Source organism: Muntiacus reevesi, chromosome 11, assembly GCF_963930625.1.
Source record: "Muntiacus reevesi chromosome 11, mMunRee1.1, whole genome shotgun sequence".
Lineage (NCBI taxonomy): Eukaryota > Metazoa > Chordata > Mammalia > Artiodactyla > Cervidae > Muntiacus > Muntiacus reevesi.
Genome location: NC_089259.1, coordinates 52825522 through 52851307, shown reverse-complemented (window position 1 = coordinate 52851307; position 25786 = coordinate 52825522).

Below are 25786 nucleotides of genomic sequence, written 5' to 3'. Positions count from 1 at the left end.
GCTCTAGGAGAATCCACAGTAACATAAAAGTCACAGCAACAGGTTCAGTGTTGTTAGGGATGTTTATAATGTTAAGTATTTATCTTGGAGATATTGTGATTCTGGAATCAGTATTTCAGTGAGCACACCATTAAAGCAAAAGTGATATACTAATAATTTAGAATTCTAATTGTTAATAAAAAATGCACAAGCTAAAATTCACTGAGCAATTACTGCATTCAATTTAGATGCATTATTTTATTTAATTTTCCCAATAATCTACCACATCTTATGAAAAGGCAGTATAGCTGTGGATTAGAGCCTACACTTTGAAGTCAAACTGGTTGACATTGAGTTGCATTTTTGCTTTAAAATTTGTGTAATCTTAGACAAATTTTTAAATTCTTTGGTGTCTTGGCTTCCTTATATATAAAATGGGGGTGATGGTAATTGTAATGTACTTTAAAGGATCTTTCTTGGGATCGGGTATACACTCAATGATTAGAAATTTTTATTACCTTTATTATGTGATTCTTAGAGACTCGGATTTTAAATAACTTGTACAAAGTTGCACAGTCATTAAAGCAGTATAAGTTTAACTGAAATATAAGTGCTTACTCAGAATGCATAATTTTAATCTTACTGCTTTACTGCCTTCCTACTAGTGTGAAGGCTTGGAAACACAATTATCAGACTATATATTTTTTTCCATTTTCAGTAAAATCTATTTTTCAGTTAGTATTTTGTCATATTATTTTTGCCATAAAATTTATGACAGATTCTTAAGAATTACATTAACATTTTAGAAAAGGAAAATAAAATGTTGACTGACATTTCCCTTTATTGCTTCCACCTGGAAAAAAATGTGAAAAGAGTATTTACTTAGCCCTTATCCTGTCCATTAAAGTCCCGAATTAGTCATCTGGTAGGAAATGATTTACAGTGGTATATTTAGACATTTACATTTTACAAAGAAATAGTGACATCAAAGTATTTAGAATATACTACATAGTCTTCTTTTGACTAAATATTCTGCTCCTATGACTGAAGGATGAATTTAAGGTTTAATAGATTATTTTCTAGCATTTAAATTACAAATAAATGACATCTTGAATTTTCATCTTCATTGATTATTTTACTTTGTGTCTTTATCAGTTCCTACTATTTGAAGTCATAATGCAAAATAAGACTTGTTGATTCCTTTAATGTTCTTCATCCTCACACTGGTATGAAATAATCTGTGAGCTGGGTCAGAGGACGGGGCTGACCTTGCTAATGACACCTGGTGCGATGTGAGATGGTTTACTGGGGAAACCTAGGGGCAAGGGGTAGAAGAATGGACTCAGCTCTTACGCTGTCATCTCATACTGCCATGCACTTAAATCAGGCACGGTGGTGCTGGAGGGCGGGAGACCATCCACTTCCCTGTCACTCTGCCTTTTGTATATTTGTGAGGAATTTGTAGGGGACAGGCTGTGACCAAGCCATTCTGTAACGAAGGAAGGGTGTTCATTCCTGGGTTGCTGGTTACAGAAATTAACATCAGTATATGTTTACTTTTTTTGCCTAGAAAAATTTCTCATATAGTTTAATTTTTTAGAAAAAGTCTTTTGGTGGATATTTTCTTTTTAAAAAATATTTATCTATTTGGTTGTGTTGGCACATGGCATGTGGGGTCTGCATCATGCTGACCCTCTTTGTGGCACACATACCCAGATGGTTCCAATCTATTTGTTGAGATAGACACACTCAGTACATGGCACATTTAATTTTGTTCAGCTATTTGGATTTCATGGATCCTATTCCAAGTCTAAGAATGGAATGTTGATTGAATATTGATTAGCAGTCACGGTAATTCCATTCTCTTTGACAGCGATTGTTTTAGATTTGTCCGTGGTAAACACTCTTGACTAATGTAGAGATGGAGTTGGTGATAGGGAAAATGTTCCTAAATAGGTATCAAATGGCAACTCATCTCTTTTTTGCTTTGGATAATGTTCTTTGAGGATAAGATACGGGGATCTGCTATAACCCCATAGAGAAGCTTCTCTGGATCCCTCAATTTGTGACCAATTGAAATATTCCTGAAGCTCTTCTGGCTACAGGCTCTTGATATGAAACATAAACAAGAGAGAGCCTTATCTATGCATATTTCATGTGTGTGTGTGTGTGTGTGTTTAATGGTATTTTGTCTTTTCCTTGAAAGGAACAGGATTTGCTTAATCACATCGGCCTCTATTTTTCATAATTTCTTGCCATTTTGGTGTGGCTTAATATATATGATTTATATTGCATTTTGTTTTTAATAGTGGTTTGTTTGGGCAGCTATGACATTTACTGTTATTTACTTAAATATGACTCATACTTAGCTTTTGTGAATTCATTCCTCATATTGATGCAGTACCTCTCTGAAGGTGTTTCCTGAGAAGTTCTCTGATACATTACCTATGGTTGCCTGAGAGTATGTTTATTTTCTTGGCATTTCGATGATATTTTAGCTGGCATTAAAATTATATGCTCTGTTTTTCTTTGACACCTTTACCCTACTACTCATTATTTTGTACATCTTGGTTTGCTCCTAAAAATGTGATATTTATATAGTTCTCATTTCTTTGCAAGTGCTTGTAGTTTTTCAGTTTTTGAAAGATGTTTGTGTTTTAAGTCTTTCATTGATATTCTTAAATCTCATTTAATTGGGATAGGGATTTTTCTATGGTGTATTTTTGTGTTTGTGTTATGATTGCCACTCAACATTTTAAAACAGTATCTTCTGTTGGAAAAATTATCAATCATTAATTCAAATATAACTCTAATTTACATTTTTCTTTCTATAAATCTCCAAATAAAAATGATATGACTTCCAGTTTCTGGTCTGGTCCAACATTTTAAGAAGCTTTAAGTCTTTACACCCTATCCACATGACCAGAAAAAAGCTAAACAAGCTGAAAATCAACAGTTGTTCTTAGATTCCTCAGAGCAGATAGGAAAAATTGCTGCCTGAAAAATTGGAAAGATCAAAAGCTGGGTAGAAAAAATTTCAATAATTGTCATGCTGCTGGTGACAGTGCAGACAAGTGTGAGAGTTAAAATTCTATAGGGGGGGCTAGTCTTAGGGAGGCCCCTATACTTTCATAAGGTTTACATCTGGGAGGACTACCAGGTTACAAGGGTGAAGATTGGGGAAAATTCATATTCTTTTGGCAGGGGGGAGGGAAAAAGTAGCCATTTAAATTGCATTCAGGGGGCCTCCCTGGCATTCCAGTGGTTAAGATGCCACACTTCCACTTCAGGAGTCACAGATTTGATTCCTGCTCAGGGAAATAAGATCCTGAAAGTCATGCAGCAAGGTCAAGTAAATAAATGAAATAAATAAATTACAAGAGAATATATTCTACAACACAAGAAATATAGCCAATAAATAAAATGCATCCAGAGCATTCTCTCCTTTCTACAAGACAACTCTCAAGGGCACTGTTATACCAGACCCTAACAGGAAATGGCAACCCACTCCAGTATTTTTGTCTGGAAAATCCCATGAACAGAGGAGCCTGGTAGGTTACAGTCCATGCAGTGGCAAAGAGTCAGACATGACTGAGTGAATTCACTTTCACTTTCAACTTTTCTTATGGGGGTTTGTTGTCTAACTGTTCTGGGAGAAGGGAAATTGATAACTCTAGTCCCCTTTAGCTTTCCACATGTGGGAAAAGAAAATAAACACCCACATCACCTGCTTGCTTTCTTATAACACCTAAGGGAGGAAGAAAACAGATAAACTGGGAAACAGTTATGAAGGTCACAGTCCAGGGCTTAGGCTCACTAAGAAAGACTAAGACTTAATTAAAGGGCTGTAAAGCATATCAGCAGTGGTCCTATATAATAGCAGCAAAATACAACAAAACTAACTTTTGTCTCAAACCTTAAGGAGAGATTCTAGGGAAATGCAAAAACAAAAAAACAGCCAAAACAGGTACATGAGAGGACGATTTAGTTTCTGACATCTACAATTATAGCAAGCAGTAAATACAGCCTAAGCCCTAGTCAGGTAAACACAAAAACCCACAATAAAGACCCATTTACCTCTGTTCTGTTTACCTAATATATTCCAACATTCAGCAAAAATTACTAGACATACTAAGACAAAAAAGCACAGTTTGAAGACATAAAGCATGCATCAGAATGAGACTCAGATACAGCAGGAATTTGAGAATTACCGGATCAGGAATCTATAATCTATAGTTAAAAACCATAATCAACATGTTAAGGACTCTCATGGAAAAAGTGTACAAGATGCAGGAACAAATGGGTAATGTAAGCAGAGAAATGTAAATTCTAAGAATCAAAAGCAAATGCTAGAAATAAAAATATGCAGTAACAATGTTAAACTAATTTGTGTACTTGAAATTAAATTCTACATAGTCATGTGTATATTGTTTCTATTTGGATAAGGATTTTTGCATCTATGTTCATGAGAGCTATTGGTCTGTAATTTTCTTTTCTTGTAATATATCTCTTATTTTGGAATTAGCATAATACTGACCTCATGGAACAAGTTAGACTAGGAGTCAGACTGTGTTTACTGTTCTCTCTTGATGCAATATCAGAGGCTAAGATCTTTATAGAGTTCTCATTTTTGTCTCTGTTGTGTTTTTCCAGAGACTATTTCTTAAATAAAACCTGAGCCCTTCAGTTCTTTCACCTGCAACTCCTGTTATTACACAGAACCACAGTTGATGTAATGGTGAGGTGGGGCAAGGGAGAAAGTGTCTATAATTCTATGTTTAAGTTTCCATATTTGAGGGAATCTATCTGCTTGAGCTCTACCTTCTTAGCTTCCCCCTGCCACTCACTTCTATGTGAGAAAGGAAGGCTAGTAAAGGATGGAGTTGGAGTTAAATTTCCCTGCCCCCAGGTGGGCCATGCCCTGATAAAATCCAAATTGGTTAGACATTAGTAAACTGTTAATAGTTTCCCCTGGGAACAGGACTTTGTTAAGGAGACTAGCCTGCTATAGGACTATTTTCAAACGATCACATTTCTTCTTCCTGTGCCAGAAGCAGGAGGCACTTTTTCCAAATAGTTACTCTGAGAACCTGGTGGAACTATAGGAAGTAAACAGGGGTTTGGGGGGGGGGGGTCTCCTTAAGACGGGGCCCCGGGAGCTTTAAATCTCTCAGTCTTAGCCCTCACCAGTTAGTTAATTACTCATTAATGATTTCTGTCAGTTGCTGGCTCCAGGGGCAGCAGCTTTGGTTCCCAGATACCTTTGATTCTCTGTGTTTACCTGCTTTTTCTATTTTTGATGTGGTATTGATAGTTTGACTCTTGACCTCAGTTCTCTGATAGATACAAAAAAGACCTGTCAATTTCCAGTTTGTTCAGCTTTTTTCTTACTGCAAGGATGAGGATGGCAATTTTCAAGCACTTTACATGTTGTACTAGAAACCAAAAGTCTGTTATTGTTTTTAATTATAGTTGAATTTCTCATGTCTCATGGTCCCTCATGGCTGCAATATTCTCTTGGAGTTATTAAATAGCTTGGATGGTAAATTCTATTTAGGAGAGATACTTAGATTCCATCATGTGTGTGTGTTCAGTTGCTCAGTCATGTCCAACTCTTTGCGACCCCATGGACTGTAGCCTGCCAGGTTCCCCAATCCATGCAATACTGGAGTAGGTTGCTATTTGCTCCTCCAGAGGATCTTCCCGACCCAGGGATCGAACCCGTTTCTGCTGTGTCTCCCGCATTGGCAGGCAGATTCTTTACTACCAGCGCCATCTGGGAAGCCTCAGATTTCACCATGTATGACATCTAATGTGTTTAGATGGAGATGAAAAAGCCTCCTGAGAACGGAGAATTTGGTATTAAAGTCTTAGAATTGATGAGGAATATTTGATCCAGAGCATTCTGTTTAAGAACTCTCTATTTCAACTCTGTCCTCTGGGAGATAGTGGAAGACAGAGGAGCCTGCAGGTTACATGCATGGGGTTGCAAAGAGTTGGACATGACTAAGTGACTGAACAGCAACAATTTCAACTCTAATAATCTAGTTCTCTGGATAAAGAGTGAGAATAGGGAAAAGAAGGATGGGCTAATGATTATCTCTTACATAGTCATCTTGTCTCCTTCCTTGCAAAGTGCTAGCAACATCTTAGTATAACTCAGCTGAATTTTTAAAATTAATTTAGTTGGAGAATAGTTTCTTTACAATATTGTGATGGATTTTGCCATACATCGACATGAATCACCCATGCGTGCACATGTGTCTCCTATCCTGAAACCCCTCCCACCTCTCTCCCCACCCCATCCATCTGGGTTGTGCCAGAGCACCAGCTTTGAGTCCCCTGTTCATGCATCCAACTTGCACTGCCATCTATTTTACATACGGTAACATACATGCTTCAATGTTATTCTCTCAAATCATCCCATTCTTGCCTTCTCCCACATAGTCCAAAAGTCTGTTCTTTACACCTGTGTCTTTTGCTGCCTCACATATAGGATTGTCTTTACCATTTTTCTAAATTCCATATATATGTAATATACTGTACTGGTGTTTCTATTTCTGACTTACTTCACTCTGTATAATAGGTTCCAGTTTCATCCACCTCATTAGAACTGACTCAAATATGTTCTTTTTTATAGCTGAGTAATATTCCATTGTGTATATGCACCACAACTTCCTTATCCATTGTCTGTGGATGGACATCTAGGTTGCTTCCATATCCTGGCTATTGTAAGCAGTGCTGCAATGAATATTGGGGTACCTGTGTCTCTTTTAATTCTGGTTTCCTCAGTGTGTATGCCCAGCAGTGGGATCACTGGGTGATATGGCAGTTCTTTTTCCAGTTTTTTAAGGAATCTCCACACTGTTCTCCAGAGTGACTGTACCGGTTTGCATTCCCACCAGCAGTGTAAGAGGGTTCCCTTTCTCCACACCCTTTCCAGCATTTATTGTTTGTAGAATTTTGATGGCCATTCTGACTGGCATGAGATAATACCTCATGGTGGTTTTGATTTGCATTTCTCTAGTAATGAGGGATGTTGAATGAGCATCTTTTCATTTGTTTATTAGCCATCTGTATGTCCTCTTTGGAGAAATGTCTGTTTAGTTCTTTGGCTCACTTTTTGATTGGGTTGTTTTCCTAGTATTGAGCTGCATGAGCTGCTTATGTATTTTGAAGATTAATTCTCTGTCAGTTGTCTCTTTTGCTATTATTTTATCCCATTCTGAAGGCTGCCTTTTCACTTTGCTTATAGTTTCCTTCGTTGTGCAAAAGCTTTTAAGTTTAATTAGGCCCCATTTGTTTATTTTTGTTTTTATTTCCATTACTCTGGGAGGTGGGTCATAGAGGATCTTGCTATGATTTATGTCAGAGTGTTCTGCTTATGTTTTCCTCTAAGAGTTTTATAGTTTCTGGTCTTACATTTAGATCTTTAATCCATTTTGAGTTTATTTTTGTGTATGGTGTTTGAAAGTGTTCTAGTTTCATTCTTTTATACGTGGTTGACCAGTTTCCCAGCACCACTTGTTAAAGAGATGGTCTTTTCACCATTGTATATTTTTGCCTCTCTGGGCTTTCTATTTTGTTCCACTTATCTATATTTCTGTCTTTATGCCATACCATACTGTCTTGATGACTGTAACTCAGCTGAATTTGATACCAATTTTTTTGTTGTTGCTCTTTCTCAGTGACAACTTAGATGGTCATTATCTAATAGAAGAGAACACCTAAAGATATCTCCTCCAACCTAATTCTTGTTTCCTAGCTAGCAGTTTTCTTCTGTTCCAGGCCTTTTCTTTGGGGTTTATATTTGAAAATCAGATATATCAACTGACTTCTTGGTTTTTGGACATCACATGGATTGGGATTTGGAAGGGGAATTGGCAGTTACAAGTTACATAACAACAGACTCTATTGTGCATGTCTTCCCATAATTCAGTCTGTTATAGTCAGATGTATATATGTATAGAATATTTATTAACTCTTCATAAGCTCCTTGCCGCCTAAGGTTCTAGGGAAGGTTACTTGAGGAAGGTCCTTTAGTTTGTATCCACTGTGTGCCTAGGGTGCATGTGTAGGAGTTGAAAAACTATCTGTGGTTATTTTGTAGCATATCTCTGAGCTCTCTTGGGCTGTCTGGGATAGGGTTTAGAGATCAGCTTGCATCTTTTTTGGCTAGGCTACCCCTCCTTGCTCATGCCTAACTTGCTACCTAAAAGATTTATATCCTTTTTATTAATCTTGCCCTTATACAATGGTTGTATTATGGCTCATATCTCAACTTATTAACTTTAAAACTTCAAATACTCTTTTGTAGGGCACATTTATAAAAATGATGATAGAGACAAATGACAGTCCCTCTCCTCCATCTGCCATCATAGTCACAACAGATTCTTATGAAGTTCTTTTTCTATCACCCATTCTAGACTCTTCTGATGAAGAGGTGACTTGCTTGGTGGGGTGACCCAGATCCTCATTCCTGAGTGGTCTTAGCTCTATATACCTTGCTCATTTGGGTCCCAATGCTGTGCTTGTTAATTTACCATCAGAATTAGAATGGGGAGTTAAAGACTCGCCAAGTGATCTCTTGGGTGCTATATATATTCCCTGATAACTGTTATGTCACAGCAAGTGCACCTCATTCCAATGATCAGGATTAATTCTCCCTGAATAGTGAATGACTTCTCTCCTGACAACTGCTATCTTGAAACAAGAAAATTGAAATATATGTACAGGGAACAGTCTTCCTTTGAGGATGAATGGGACTCCTTCTATAGTATCTGGTGGTAGAATTTCTCTTCTAGGAACTGGAATCTCTGAGCCCAGAATTGAGGGTATTTAAAGTATAAATTTGCCAAGCAGTTTACTGAGTACTGTTGCAAATGCAAATTATGGGTTGAGTTTCATAGAAATTAGACTCAGAGTTGTTGAGCTTTGCATGCATGAACTTAATTGGAAAGTATTCTTGGCATCAGACTATGGGAAACTTAAAGAAATATGAGGGAAATATTGTCCCTTACATGAGGGACAATGAAGTTGTGGTACAATCACAGTAGATTTTAGTTAATCTCACTGAGACTACTCTAATTGTTGAAATAAAGGTGGGTTGTAGTGGATTATGTCATGTGTTGTCCAGATTTGTCCTGCAGAACTCAGGCTTTAGTTTACCAGCTAATGGGGGTATTAGCAACCAGCAGTCTCAACTCTTTTCTCAGATAAAGTCACAGCTCAGAAATCACCCACCTCTTCCTGGGACAGCCTCTAGTTTAAACACTCATTAATGATGAGGTGTGAAGATATGAGATCCAGAATCATTAGCGAATTGGCTCAGACCTTTGTAACTAAACTTCAGCTCACCATTGCCATCTCCTCAGTTCTACTTTCTTCCTCCTGTCCCCCAGGATATGGGCCCTGAGAGCAACCCCTGTTAAACTTCACTCATGTCTCTATGCATGTCAGATTCATCTGTATGGGGAGACTCTTGTGACACTAATATTTCCTTGGCACACATCTCCACACATATTTCATGAAGCAAGTGGATCTAAATATGAAAGCAGCCTTGACAATGACTGTTTTTTTCATGGCTTTCAAATTTTTCATGGATGAAATTGCAAGGTCCCCTAACTTTCTGCTGGCAAAGTACTTTTTTTATTCAGTCTGCACGTGAGATGGGAAAGCAAGATCCTATGTAGATTTTTCACCTCATTCTCTTATTTTTGTCTTCTTCTTCTGTACCCTGCTTTTCCAGATTCCATTGACATCCATTTTGATGGCTTGGAACTTTTGCTGTTACTTATGTCAACTGTCTCAATGATTTAAAAATATAACTTTCAAAATCTATACCAACTCTTTTCAGGTATTTTGAAATTCATTTTAGGGATATAATCCTGGGAAACTTATGCTGAAATCCTCCAAACACTAACTACAGGAATTTCCTTTTTTTGTCAAATTTTAAATGTCTAATGATTGTACCTGGCCTTAGAAGTTTCAATTTTACAAAGACATGTTCTCATATGAAGTTTGGAGACGACAATGGCAACCCACTCCAATACTCTTGCCTGGAAAATCCCATGGACGGAGGAGCTTGGTAGGCTGCAGTCCATGGGGTCACGAAGAGTAGGACATGACTGAAGAAACTTAGCAGCAGCAGCAGCATATGAAGTTTAAAGACAACACTAGCAATGGTACTACTTTTGGTACTCTGATCTAAATTCGTGCTTAGAAGCTATGCTAATATTTATATAAAATAGTATCTCTCCATATACATTTATAATCTAAAAATTTAATTTGGTACTAACATTTTTCTAGTTTCTGATATTCAGAAAGCATTTAATTTTAAAATCCCTTGTATGTCTACTCACCAGGTAGATATTTGCAATTGTCTTTCCAAGAGCTTATTCCTTGACGGAATAAGTCTTTCCAAGAGCTTATTCCTTGTGTGTTTCTGTGTGGGGTGAGGGGACTATTTTGAATAACATCTGAACATGAAAAAATATGACAAATAGTTATAAAATCTGATACTTCTCTGATTCAAAATAACATACGAAGTACAGATATGACAGCATTAATCGGCAGTAAAATGATTGAACAAATTGATTATTTTTCAATTCAGTGTTGCCTGATCATTTTGTGAACTATATTAATTCTCAAGCAAGGAAAAAAAACAGATTTGTCTTAACTGATACTATCTTTGAATACATAGTGTAGAGAATATACTGAATGCTGTGAGTTTTGGTAGATAACAAAAATTTTATTTTTCTTTAAATTTTGTTATTTGAATCCCTTTGTTTATTGTAGTCCTGCCTATATAACATTTGAAGAGAATACAAAGATAAACTTTCACACTTCTCTAAAGTCTTTGAACCTTCAAAGTTGAGCATTATGCTGTTTTATTGAAGTAAAACTTCAAATTTTACTCTGAAAAAAATTTCCATTTATAAAGCAAGAAAAACTTGCTAAAGGTGTTTCTTTAAAGTGTTTCATTCTTTAGCCATATCTGAATGTCTTGTATTTTGAGTTTTTTCCCCTTGCATTTGTTGTGATGTATTTCTTCCTAAAAATTTATCTCTAATGTCCTATTCTGTTAAAGTCAAAGAGGCTTTAGTCTACATTTTACTGTTTTATGAGTGACTTTTCAAAGGGAAGATTTTGTTTCCTCTCAGTTTGATCCTTCTTCAATAGTGAAATGTTGTATTTCTGATTCTTCATTCTGTCTTTAAGGAAATCAGTCCCACATAATTTACTTTCTAGAAATAACTAATGATGCTGGAAGTCCTTTGGAAGCATAGAAACTTTTTATCAGTATATTATTTACAATTGATATAATATCAGACTTTGCGAATCTATTCTTTAATGTTCTTTACGTATTTACCTATTATAACAATGAAAGTGAGAGTAAAGTCACTCAGTTGTGTCTATCTCTTTGTGACCCCATGGCCTGTAGCCTGCCAGGGTCCTCCATCCATGGGATTTTCCAGGCAAGGGTACTGGAGTGGGTTGCCAATTCCTTCTTCAGGGCATCTTCCCGACCCAGGGATTGAAACTGGGTCTCCCACATTGCAGGCAGACTCTTTACCGTCTGTGCCACCAAGGAATAGAGTGGCAAAAATAAAGTTGAGAAATCAGACCCATGATTAAGATTTTATGATAGACACTCATTTCTTTCTCTCCCCAATATCGAAAGGTTTGTGTCTCTGTTCAAAAATTAAACTTGATAATTGTTATGGAAATACTAAAAGCCCATCTGTGAAAAGATCTTCCACACTTGGATAATACCACCTTGTTCACAGAGCAGGGTTAGAACCATATATCACTTACCCATCAGCGTCCTAGAGTAAGGATGCGTCACTTACCCATCAGCGTCCTTAGAGGAGTAAGGGTAAATCAAAAATCCTTTACCCAGCTTCACCCTGAGCTTTCCCTTTGGCATAATTTTGATTACTGATTCAGTTTCCTTATTTATTACTGACATGTTCATGTTTCCTGTTTCTTCATTATTAAGTCTTAGTAAGTGGTTGTAGGTTTCTAGAAATTTATCTAATTCTTTTGGGCTGTCAAATTTGTTGTAATTATTCATGGTAGTCTCTGAGATGCTTTTATTTCTTTTTTATCAGCTGAATGAATTGCAATAACCTATCTTTCATTTGTAATTTCAGTCTTTTTCTCTTGGTTAGTGTAGCTAAAGTCTTGACAATTTTATCTTTTTAAAGAACCAACTCAGTCTTGTTGATCTTTTCTATTTTTCTAGTCTCTACTTCATTTATTTCTACTATTAATAATTTCATTATTATTGTTAATAATTTCATTCCTTCTGCTAACTTTGGACTCAGTTTGTTCTTTTTCTAGCTCCTTGAGGTATAAGTTAGGTTATCTGAGATTTTAATTCTTTCTTAGTGTAGGCATTTATCTCTGTAAATGTTTCTCTTGCTGTTTTTGCTGTATCCCATACATTTTGGTATCTTATGTTTTCATTTAATCTGTCTTGATTTTTTACTTCCCTTTTGAATTCTTCCCTGAGCCATTTATCAGACATGTAAGTTTATTTTCACAACAGAGGAAACAATATAATGCAAAGACAATGCATGAATGGAAGAAAATCTTTGTAAAGCATATATTGGATAAGAAACACCTATAACTCAATATACAAAGAACTTCTGCAACTCAGTAGCACTAAAACAAAAACAAATAACCCAAATAAAGGCAAAGTATTTGAGTAGACATTTAACCAAAGAATATATGTACATAGCCAACAGATATATGAAAAGGTGTTTGTCACTACTAATCATCAGATAAACACAAATAAAAATCACTGTGAGATAGTGCCTCATAACAGAATGGCTATTAAAAATGACAGGTGATAATGAAAACGTAAAGAAATTTGCTCTCTTATATGTCATTAAGAGGTACTGTAAAATGGCACAGCCTCTTATGATAAACAGTACAGAGTTTTCCTCAAAATTTGTACAACTGCCATGTGATCCAGAATTCCCACTGCTGAGTTTATACCGGAAGAATTTAAATTAGAATTTTAAAGGGAGATCTGCACTCTCATGTTTACTGCAGCATTATTCACAGGAATTAAGATAAGAAACCAACCCATATGTCCATCAGCAGATGAATGGCTACAGAAAATGTGCTCTATGTATATAATGAAATATTATGAATTTTTTAAAGGAAAGAAATCCTACCACTTAGGACATCATAGACAGACCTGGAAGACACTATGCTAGGTGCAATATCTGTTATAGAACTACAGATACTGCATGATTCTACTTACTTGAACTATCTAAATAGTCTCATAGAAAGCAGAATAAAGTGATGATTGGTAAGGGATGAAGGGACAGGTTATGGAGAGCCTTGTCTCAATAGTTACAAATTGGTGGTTATAAGGATGGATGAATTCGGAAGATCTGTATAACATCGAGTTTAAACTTAACATGGGGCTGTGCTCTTAAATCATGATAAGAATATAGATACCATGCCAAGTATTCTTAACACACACACATCACAAAATATCTTGAAGTTGATGAGTACCTTTATTACCTTGGTGGTGGTGATGGCATTGTGGATGTATACAATGACCAAACTTACCAAAATGCATATATTAAAAGCATGCAAATTTTGTATATTATGTATACTGCAGAACTTAAAGAATTCATGGGAAAAGGAAAGGATCCATTTACACTATTTTGGGAATTTTTTTAATGTATGGTGACTAAAAACAAGATACTATGTACAGTAATTAGTAGTTCTTTACTAATATTACAAAGATTCAAAGTATAGCTAAATTGGACACATATTTAATATGTCCTTTCTCTAGTTTGTCCACTTTGAGTAATGTATTTTCCAATAATTTTCTAATGGAATTTTAAAAGCTACCAAGTCCAAATATCTTAACTTTAAAGTGCTGTATCTAAACTTTCCATTAAGTATTTTGCAGATTGTTCTAAAGTCTGAATGATTCATCTAATGGCTGAAAGTCTGATGTGGGATTTCTGTTGCTTTGTCATTTGGGGGCTGTGCTAGCCTGACACTCTGCCTCTACAGCCCAAGTGTGCTTTGAGTAGATGGCTTCTGCAATCGTTATCTTTGCTCTGATAGAGCGCATATGTAAATCAAGTCTGTCTGTTTCCCTTTCACGTTGTGCTTTTAATTCATTGTGATAGATTTTGTCTTTCAAGTCATGCCAGATCTACTGGGATTGATGTGCTTTTCATCTGTCACTCTCTCCACACTGTTTGATTAAATTGGTTCTGCTGCTTTCAGAGGAACAGACTAAAAAGCCTAAGTGGCCATTTCTAACTCAATTGTGTAATTCAACTTTTTTACTATCCAAATTCTTCTCATTAGCCTGAGTTTTCATACAAAGGAATTACTATAATTTGTAAAGTTGTCCTCTAACAACCCTTTAAAGGCAAAAATTCAAAATAAGATATCCTAGTTCACATTCACAGTACTTATACGAAGATTCAGAAGTGCATTCTGAGAGTAGATTCTGAATTTCATTAGGTACATTTTGAATAAGACTAGGCAAAGAACCGCCTGCCAATGCAGGAAACACACGTTGGATCCCTCAGTCAGGAAGCTTTCCTGGTGAAGGAAATGACAACCCACTCTAGTATTTTGCCAGGAAACCCCCATGGACAGTGGAAAGTTCATGGGGTTGCAAACAGTCAAACAGGATGGACTTAGTGACTGAACAACAAGAAGATACCATCCTAAAAATTAAATATGAACTTGCTTTAACAAAAGAAATTGTCATTATATTAAAATTTTCTCCTGATATGCAAATGAAAAGTATACTGACTTAATAGAATATTACATCAATGTCATACTTTTTATAAATTAAGCTTTAAAAATGCTTACAGTTTATGGCTCCACTTAGTTCAGTTCAGTCGCTCAGTCATGTCCGACTGTTTGCAACCCCATGAATTGCAGCACTCCAGGCCTCCCTGTCCATCACCAACTCCCGGAGTTTACTCAAACTCATGTCCACTAAGTTGGTGATGCCATCCAACCATCTCATCCTCTGTCGTCCCCTTCTCCTCCTGCCCTCACTCTTTCCCAGCATCAAGGTCTTTTCAAATGAGTCACTTCTTTGCATCAGGTGGCCAGAAGTATTGCAGTTTCAGCTTCATCATCAGTCCTTCCAGTGAACACCCAGGACTTATCTCCTTCAGGATGGACTGGTTGGATCACCTTGCAGTCCAAGGGACTCTCAGGAGTCTTCTTCAACACCACAGTTCAAAAGCATCAATTCTTTGGCTCTCAGCTTTCTTTATAGTCCAACTCTCACATCCATACATGACCACTGGAAAAAGCATAGTCTTGACTAGATGGACCTTTGTTGGCAAAGTAATGTCTCTGCTTTTTAATATGCTATCTAGGTTGGTCATAACTTTTCTTCCAAGGAGTAAGCATCTTATAATTTTGAGGCTACAATCACCATTTGCAGTGATTTAGGAGCCTGCAAAAATAAAGTCAGCCACTGTTTCCCCATCTATTTGCCATGAAGTGATGGGTCCAGATGCTATGACCTTAGTTTTCTGAATATTGAGCTTTAAGCCAACATTTTCACTCTCCTCTTTCACTTTCATTAAGAGGCTCTTTAGTTCTTCTTCACTTTCTGCCATGAAGGTGGTGTTATCTGCATATCTGAGGTTATTGATATTTCTCCCAGCAATCTTGATTCCAGCTTGTGCTTCTTCCAGCCCAGTATTTCTCATAGCTAAGGCCAAACTCGTAAACTTTTTTGTGCTTTGCTTCTTTATATATAAGATGAGAAAGCTGAATTTTAAAAAAACTTTAAGGTTATTTTTAGCTCTTCAAAAATGCATATTCAGGTTATCATATGCCCCTATGTGTCAGTAGGTGTGCCTACATAACCTTCTGTCTGGATAGGAGGAGATGTGCGTACATCTCCTCCTGTTCAATGGAGTTGAAGTTGAGTTATTTTCACAAAATATTCTACTTCAGAGATTGACATTGCTGTTTCCTTTTTAAATGTTTACATGTGTATTAAATTTAAACTCTAAGGTATCTTGAAATTTTGACAAGACTGGGTTGAAATCCTTGTTCCCAATTCTTCCTTGCTCTGAAGCCTTGAGAGATTGTGTATGTCTGTGTGTGTGTATTTGTTTAAGTAATTTCAGTATATCTACACATGAAAATAATTATTCTTACAGAGTTGGTGTAAGTTGCTTAGTGTAGTATATGTAACACAGTAAATTTCAGTAGATTATAGTTACATTAAAAATCATAAAATTTGATATGTAATCTATAAATTATTTTAATACTAGTTTTCTAGAAATAATATTATGCTATCCTTATTCTTATCTTTACAAAACTTGGCTCATGTAGTTTAATTTTTCCTTAAAGATTAAACAATGTATCACTAGTTAGGGTCCCTGTGGAGATTCTGCTGACAGAAAATACTAATATAACTAGTATTATATGTTATATTATAATGTTAGTATAACCTAACATTACTGTTTAGGTAGGATTATTTGAATTATATGTAATATGTTTTATAATGGTCTCAAGTTTAGTGAGAGGGAGTTTCTATGGATTATTTGGTATATTTAATATGTGATTCATTTTCTTGTGTGGAGAAAGGCTTATTTCTGATTTCTACCTTGAAAATTTAAAGAGACATGCAATTTAACCTTTCTAAAGAAAATAGTAAATGTGAAGTTGCTGGAATGTAGCATCCACCTGAATTCCCAGAATTTTTGGGTTCAAAGGACCTATGTACATTTCAAGTCAATTAAATCATTGGTCACAGACACCTGGTATTTCTTGCACCTGTGTCTTAAATCCTAGGGCCCAATAGTGAGAAACGGAATTCTTAAGGTACTAGCAGGAATAAGTCATCAAGTAGAATATGTATAGATATATATGTCCAGTGATGTACTAGTAATGTCTTACCACTAGTTCTCTCAAAAAAGGTCAGCACTGAGCATGCATGCATGTCTGCTCAGTCAGTCATGTCTGAATCTTTTTGACCTCATGAACTGGGATTGAACCAACGTCTCTTGCACCTCCTGCATTGGCAGGGAGGTTCTTTACCACTGTGCCATCTGAGCTTCCGTGGTGGCTCAGGCACTAAAGAATCTGCTTGCAATGGCAGGAGACCCAGGTTATATCCGGGGTTAGGAAGATCTCTTGGAGAAGGGAAATGGCAACTCACTCCAGTATTCTTGGCTGGGAAACCCCAGGGACAGAGGAGCCTGGAGGGCTATAGTCCGTAGAGTCACAAAGAGCTGGACATAAATGAGTGAGTGACTTAGCACGTTTAGCAGGAGACCACCAGGGAAGCCCTGTCATATATACACACAGATTTATTATAAATTGTACTTATCAATGGGATATGGACTACCAGTTTTACAAATGACATATAGTATTGCTTATTATAAATTCCATGTAGTGCCTTGATTTTCATCAAATTTTTATTGATTTTTTCCTAACTGATATCTCAGATGGTAAGAAATCCAGCTGCAATGCAGGAGACCCGGGTTCAACCCCTGGGTTGGGAATATTCCCCTGGAGAAGGGAATGGCAACCCACTTCAGTATTCTTGCCTGAAGAATTCTGTGGACAGAGAAAATGACGGACTCCAGTCCATGGGTTCACAAAGAGTTGGACATGACTGAGTGACTAGCACTTTCACTTTCACTTATATTTGTAGCCTAAAGATGGTTGTAACTGATGAAATAATGTAGCTCCAATGTAAATGTTTGCTGATCTTTTCATTTACATTAATAAGATGAAAGTGAAACAATGAATGTCAGAACTTCACTTTTTCCACAATCACGTGAATGGCATATTTTATACGTTTTACAATATTTTAGGAATACTAAAAAAAATTATAAATTTTTGAGCTATTCAGAAAGTAATGTCTTTAATATCTATTGTTGTTTTTCAGTCACTAAGTTGTGTCCAATTCTTTTGCAACCCCATAGACCAGAGCATGCCAGGCTCCTCTGTCCATAGAATTTCCCAGACAAAAGTACTGAAAGGGGGGATGCTATTTCCTTCTCCACAGGTTCTTCCCAACTCAGGGATCAAACCCATATCTCCTGAATCAGCAGGTGGATTCTTTACCACTGAGCCACCACATAGCTCTTCATATGTACTTAAATTTTATCTACATTAATCTTTTATCCATTACTGTTTTAAATCTAGATAGTTAAAAATAAAACCCTGATCTATATAGTGTTTTCTGATTTCTGATTCTGTGGTATAAATACTCCTACCCTGTTAGATCTTATGCTATTAATACCAAGTTGACATCATTGACTACTCCTTCTTAAAGAGATGTGCCATGCCACACCAATATATAATGCTTTTATCAAAGACAGGAGCCATGAATAACTTCAAGAGAACATAAAATAGTAAAATATAGTAAGTAGGAAATATTACATATTTAATATTATTTTAAAAATAATATTTCCATATTTTAATTTAAAACATGTTATTGAATTATAGTTAATTTACAGTGTTGTGTTAATTTCCACTATACAGCAAAGTGACTCAGTTATATATATATTATATATTCTTTTTCATATTATTTTCCATTATGGCTTATTACAGGGTATTGAATATATTTCCCTGTGCCATGCACTAAGGCCTTTTTTATTCATCTTATATATAATGATTTGCATATACTAATCCCAGGCTCCCAAATGATCCCTCCTCCACCCTGTTTGTATATTTTGGAAATTAAGCCCTTATTAGATGTACCCTTTACAAATATTTTCTTCCAGTCTGCAGGTTGGTTTTTTTTTGTTGTTTGTTTGTTTAATTTATCACTTCCGTTGCTGTGTGTAAAAGCTTATGAGTTTGATTTGGCCCCATTTGTTTGCATAAATATTTTCTTCTATTTCTGTTGCCTTGGGAGACTAGCCAAAGAAGGCATTTGTAGTTTCTGTCAGAGAACATTGTGTATGTTCCCTTCTGGGGTTTTATGGTGTCTTGTCTTATTTATATGTATATCACAGTCTTTAATCCATTTTAAGTTTATTTTTCTATACTGTGTGACAGTGTGTTCTAACCTCTTTGATTTACATGTAGTTAGTTACATGTCCAACTTTCCCAACACCACTTGCTGAAGAGATTTTTTTTCCCCATTGTATATTTTTTCTCACTTTGTCGAAAATTAATTGTCCATAGATGTGTGGATTTGCTTTTGGGCTCTGTATTCTATCCCATTGATCAGTCTGTTTTGTACCAGTACTCCATTTTTTTGACCACTGTTGCTTTTTAGCATTGTCTGAAGTCTTAGATTGTTATACCTCCTCTTTTGTCTTTTTTTTCCCAGAATTTCTCTGTGAATTCTTTTATGATTCATATAAATTTTAGATTATTTTAGTTCCATTTAGAAAAAGAAATTGTCATGAGTAATTTAATAGGGATTGCATTAAATCTGTAGATTTCCTTGGGTACTATGGCCATTTCAACAATACTAATTCTTCGAATCTGAGAGCATGGAATATTTTTCCATTTCTTTGAATCATCTTCAGTTTCTTCTATTAGTGTTCTGTCATTCTCATCATATAAGTATTTCATATCCTTGGTGAGGTTTATTCCTAATTATTTTATTTTTGATGTAATTTTTAAAAGGATTGTTTGTTTACATTTCCTTTCTGATATTTCATTGTTAGTCTAAAGAAAAGCAACTGATTTCTATATATTAATCTTGTATCCTGCTACTTTGCTAATTTCATTTATCAGTTCCAATACTTTTTATTTGGAGCCTGTGGGATTTTCTATTTATAGTACCATGTCATCTGCATAGAAGAACAGTTTTACCTCTTCACTAGAGTGCATTTTCTTTTCCTTGTCTAGTTGCTGTGACTAGGACCTCCAATACAGTGCTGAAGAGAAGTGCTGAGAGTGGGCATACTTGTCTTTTTCCAAATTTTAGCAGGAAAACTTTCAGCTTTCTCGCCATTGAGTGTTATATTGGCTGTGGGTTTGCCATAGAAAATTTTTTATTATGTTAGAGATATGTTCCCTCTATACCTACTTTCATAAGGAGTTTTAAAATTATGAATGGATGTTGAATTTTATCAAACAATTCTTCTGAATCTATTGAGATGATCAAGGGGTTTTTGTCTTTTCTTTTGTCGATGTGATATATATTATGCTGATTGATTTGTGTATGTTGAACCATCCTCGTGATACTGGGATGAATCCAACTTCATCGTGATGTATGATATTTTTAAATGTGTTATTGGATTCTGTATGCTAATATTTTCTTGAGAATGTTTGGATCTACATTCATCAGAGATATTGGTCTTTAACTTTTTTTTATATGGTTTTGGTATCAGAGTGATGGTGCGTCACAGAATGAATTTGGGAGTGTTCCTTCCTCTTCAGTCTTTTGGAAGAATTTGAGAAGGATAGGTACAAGTGATACCATTAAATCAAGTTTGACATTTTGATCATTAGCATAATAACAGGCATACAAATTTCTTTTTTTTCTATTTTTTACAAATTTCTATACTTAGAAAATATTTGCCCACTTAAAGTTACTAATTGACATTTTGTAAGAGATCTGAGGAGAAATGGTCTTATCACCCTTGAATTTTAAAAGGGTAGACTTAAAAGAGAGGAAGAAATCAATAAATACATTGTTATTCAACCCATAAACCATAAGTGTAATCCATAGAGTTATATAGTTTCTATTGCCCCAGATATTTTAATTAATTCAGCAGATATATTTTAAATATTGGGTATTAAGCATATTTCATATTAAGGGTGATTTCTGTTTAATTACATACAGAATACCCTACAGGAAAGTAACTTCATTTTTTGTTTGTTTCAAGAAAAAAAAATTGAATGGTTAAGTTCAGTTCATTTCATTTGCTCAATCATGTCCTTCTCTTTGCGACCCCATGGACTGCAGCACATCAGGCCTCCCTGTCCATCACCAACTCCTGGAGTTTACTCAAACTCATGTCCATTGAGTCGGTGATGCCATCCAACCTTTCCATCCTCTGTCATCCCCTTCTCCTCCCATCTTCAATCTTTCCCAGCAACAGGGTCTTTACAAATGAGTCACTTCTTTGCATCAGGTAGCCATAGTATTGGAGTTTCAGCTTCAACATCAGTCCTTACAGTGAATATTCAGGACTGATTTCCTTTAGGATGGACTGGTTGGACCTCCTTGCTTTCCAAGGGGACTCTCAAGAGTCTTCTCCAACACCACAGTTCAAAAGCATCAATTTTTTGACTCTCAGCTCTCTTTATAGACCAACTCTCACATCCATACATGACTCCTGGAAAAACCATAGCCTTGACTAGATGGACCTCTGTTGGCAAATAATGTCTCTGCTTTTTAGTATGCTATCCAGGTTGGTCATAACTTTCCTTCCAAGGAGTAAGTGTCTTTTAATTTCATGGCAGCAGTCACCATCTGCAGTGATTTTGGAGCCCCCAAATATAAAGTCTGTCACGGTTTCCACTGTTTCCCCATCTACTTGCCATGAAGTGATGGGACCAGATGCCATGATCTTAGTTCTCTGAATGTTGAGATTTAAGCAAACTTTTTCACTCCTCTCTTTCACTTTCATCAAGAAGCTCTTTAGCCCTTCTTCACTTTCTACCGTAAGGGTGGTGTCGTCTGCATATCTGAGGATATTGATATTTCTCCCAGCAATCTTGATTCCAGCTTGTGTGTCTTCCAGCCCAGCATTTCTCATGATGTACTCTGCATATAAGTTAAATAAGCAGGGTGACAATATACAGCCTTGATGTACTACTTTCCCTATTTGGAACTAGTCTGTTGTTCCATGCCCAGTTCTAACTGTTGCTTCCTGACCTGCATACAGATTTCTCAGAAGACAGGTCAGGTGGTCTGGTATTCCCATCTCTTGAAGAATTTTGAACAGTTTGTTGTGATCCACCAGTCAAAGGCTTTGGTATAGTCAATAAAGCAGAAGTAGATGCTTTTCTGGAACTCTCTTGCTTTTGTGATAATCCAACAGATGTTGGCAATTTGATCTCTGGTTCCTCTGCCTTTTCTAAAACCAGCTCGAACATCTAGATGTCCATGGTTCACGTATTGTTAAAGAGTGGCTTGGAGAATTTTGAGCATTACTTTACTAGTGTGTAAGATGAGTGCAATTGTGCAGTAGTTTGAGCATCCTTTGGCATTGCCTTTCTTTGGGATTGGAATGAAAACTGACCTTTTCCAGTCCTATTGAATGTTTGAAATGTCTTAAAGATCTTTTTAAACTGTTATAATTAACTTATTTAAAATAAACTAAATTGACTTATTATTTATGCCTTATTGCTTGATGGGTATAAATGCAAAGTCGGAAAAAGATCATCATCTGTATTCAAACGATTGAAGAAGCAGTTTTCACAAAGAAAAAGTATTCCTTTTACTCTGTAAATTTATTAGTCCTACTTAATTTGGGTACATGTCTTTTCTTAACTTTCCTCTGACCATCCTAGTTGACTTTAAAGCTTAATGAATACTAACTGCTTAGATGATCATTAATATCTCTGTATGTCTAAGAAAAAGAAAAACCTTTTAAGGAAATAAAGGTAAATGAATGAAAAGACTCCATTTACAACCACCACATAACTACGTAAAGGTATGGCTTCCATGTGTAGCTTAATCCACTCAAGGAAACGTGCTTCTCTAATGTTCTGATAAAAACTGATAGTCAGTCAGTGTGTGTTATTTCTGGTTACATATCTTTACAAAATAGCTTTTGGAACAATTATTCTGCCTAGGGAAGTCTCAATAAAACAAAATCACATCAAGAGTTAACAATATGTGTATTTTATAATTCTATTTTTTTATTTTAATTTAATTTTTTAATAACAAAAGCATTTTGTATTGGGGTATAATCAATTAATAATGTTGTCATAGTTTCAGGTGAACAGCAAAGTGACTCAGCCATACATATACATCCATCCATTCTCCTCCAAAACTCCTTCCCATCCTGGCTGGTACATAACATTGGGCAGAGTTCCATGTTCTATACAATAGGTTTTTGTTGGTTATCCATTTTAAATATAGCAGTGTCTACATGACCTTCCCAAACTCCTAAAGTATCCCTTCACCTTGGAACTATGAGTTATTTTTCTAAGTCTGTGAACTCTCTGTAAATTCATTTGAATTATTTCTTTCTGAAACCTCAGGTACATTTTTGATACATCAGATAGAAAATGGATATTTCTTAAATGAGAATTTTTGTATGACTAAACACATATCATGTAGGAAATTGTGATTATGGAGGTTCTATGTATATAAAACTATAAAATTATAATAATATTATTTAGATAGAACTATTTATATTGATTTATATTGGCTGAGTGGGATCACCGACTTGATGGGCATGGGTTTGGGTAGACTCCGGGAGTTGGTGATGTACAGGGAGGCCTGGTGTGCTGCGATCATGGGGTCGCAAAGAGTCGGACACGACTGAGCGACTGAACTGAATATAGTTATATGTAGAAATGATAATGTTTTAGATGTTTTTTTTTTGTCATGTTAAAATATTTTGTATTCCAAATATAATTTCTTTATCACTATATGTTGAAATTATATCAATTAAAAACAAAGAATATTTTAATATGACAAACTAGTATTATAACTCTGGGGCATTTTAAACATTTGTTATATAATTAGTATCATGTAGAAAATGGCAATAAATAAGAATTATCAGTTATATAAACAATATTTAATTAGTTTTTGAGCTATTAAAACCTTGAAACTGATATGAAGACTAAGACCTATAACTTGAAATACGGAGTCTGCAATAAAAATTTAAGCTGATTATATTTTACAATGTTTACCAGTTGATATAAATGCATTGCTGTATTCTGTTTTCTTACTGAGGCTTTTGAAATATTAATATAACAAATTATGAGTGGAATCCCATAAAAGACATGCAAACAAACCATCTGTTGTTTTTTAATCCTAAATTGTGTCCAACTCTTTGCTACCTCATGAACTTTATAGCACATCTGGCTTCCCTGTCTTTCACTATCTCCCAGAGTTTGCTCAGACTCATGTGCATTGAGTCAGTGATGCCATCCAGCCATCTCATCCTCTGTTCCCCCTTTCCCTCCTGCCTTCAATATTTCCCAGCATCAGGGTCTTTTCCAATAAGTCGGTTCTTTTCATCAGGTGGCCAACGCATTGGAACTTCAGCTTCAGCATCAGACCTTCCAAAGAATATTCATGATTGATTTCCTTAGGATGATTTCCCATAGTTTACTGATATTTTTCTTAGACTTTTTCTTAAATAGACTTCTTGTCAGTTCTAATGGTTAGAAATTATATCACATACATATTATATGTAATACATATACATATGTTACACATAAACTGAGCAGCCTTGAGGCACTGGATGATGCAATGATGTAGGCCAGGTAGTTCTCATCTCTTATTATGTGTATAGGCCAATGACCTGGTGTGGTACTCACCTAGAGCAAGACATCCTGGAATGCGAAGTTAAGTGGGCCTTAGGAAGCCTTACTATTAACAAAGCTAGTGATGTAATTTCAGCTGAGCTATGTAAAAGCATAAAAGATGGTGATGTTAAAATGCAGCACTCAATATGTCAGCAAGTTGGGAAAACTTAGCAATGGCCACAGGACTGGAAATGATCAGTTTCATCCAATCCAAAGAAGGGTGATGCCAAAGAATGTTCAAACTACTGTACAGTTGCACTCATTGCATAGGCTAGCAAAGTTGCATTCAAAATCTTTCAAGATAGGCTTCAGCAGTATGTGAACCAAGAACTTCAAGATGTATAATCTGGGTTTTGAGGAAACAGAGGAACCAGAGATCAAATTGCCAACATACATTGGAACATGGAAAAAGCAAAGGAATTCCAGAAAAACATGTACTTTTGCTTTATTAACTATGATAAAGCCTTTGACTACGTGGATCATAACAAACTGAAAAATTCTTAACAAGATTAGGTGTAGTAGACCACCTTACCTGTCTCCTGAAAACCTGTATGTGAGTCAAAAAGCAATAATTAGAGAAATATCAACAACCTCAGATATACAGATGATACCACTCTAATGGCAGAAAGTGAAGAGAGACTAAAGAAGAGACTCTTAATGAAGGTGAAAGAGAAGAGTGAAAAAGCTGGCTTGAAACAGCATTAAAAACATCGTGGTATTTGGTCCCATCACTTCATGGTAAGTAGGAGGAGAAAAAGTGGAAGCAGTGAAAGATTTTATTTTTCTGGGCTTCAAAATCACTGTGGATGATTCCTGCAACCATGAAATTAAAAGACAGTTGCTCCTTGGAAGGAAAGCTATGACAAACCTAGACAGCATATTAAAAAGTAAACACATCATTTTGCCAACAAAGGTCCGTATGCTTAAAGCTATGGTTTTTCCAGTAGTGATGTACAGATGTGAGAGCTGGATCATGAAGAAGGCTGAGTGCTAAAAGAATTGATGCTTTCAAATTGTGGTGCTGGAGAAGACTTTTGATAGACCTTTAGACTGCAAGGAGATCAAACCAGTCAATCCTAAAGAAACCAACCCTGAATGTTCACTGGAAAGACTGAACTAAAGCTGAAGCTCCAATACTTTGGCCACTGACATGAAGAGCTAACTCATGGGAAAAGACTGATGCTGGAAAAGATTGAAGGCAAAATGAGAAGGGGGTGACAGGGGATGAGATGGTTTAGATAGCATGACTAACTGAATGGACATGAATTTGAGCAAACTTCAGGAGATAGTGGAGGACAAAGGGTCCTGGTATGCTGCAGTTCATGGGTCACAAAAAGTCAGATGTAGCAACTGAACAAAAGCAAAATGGGGA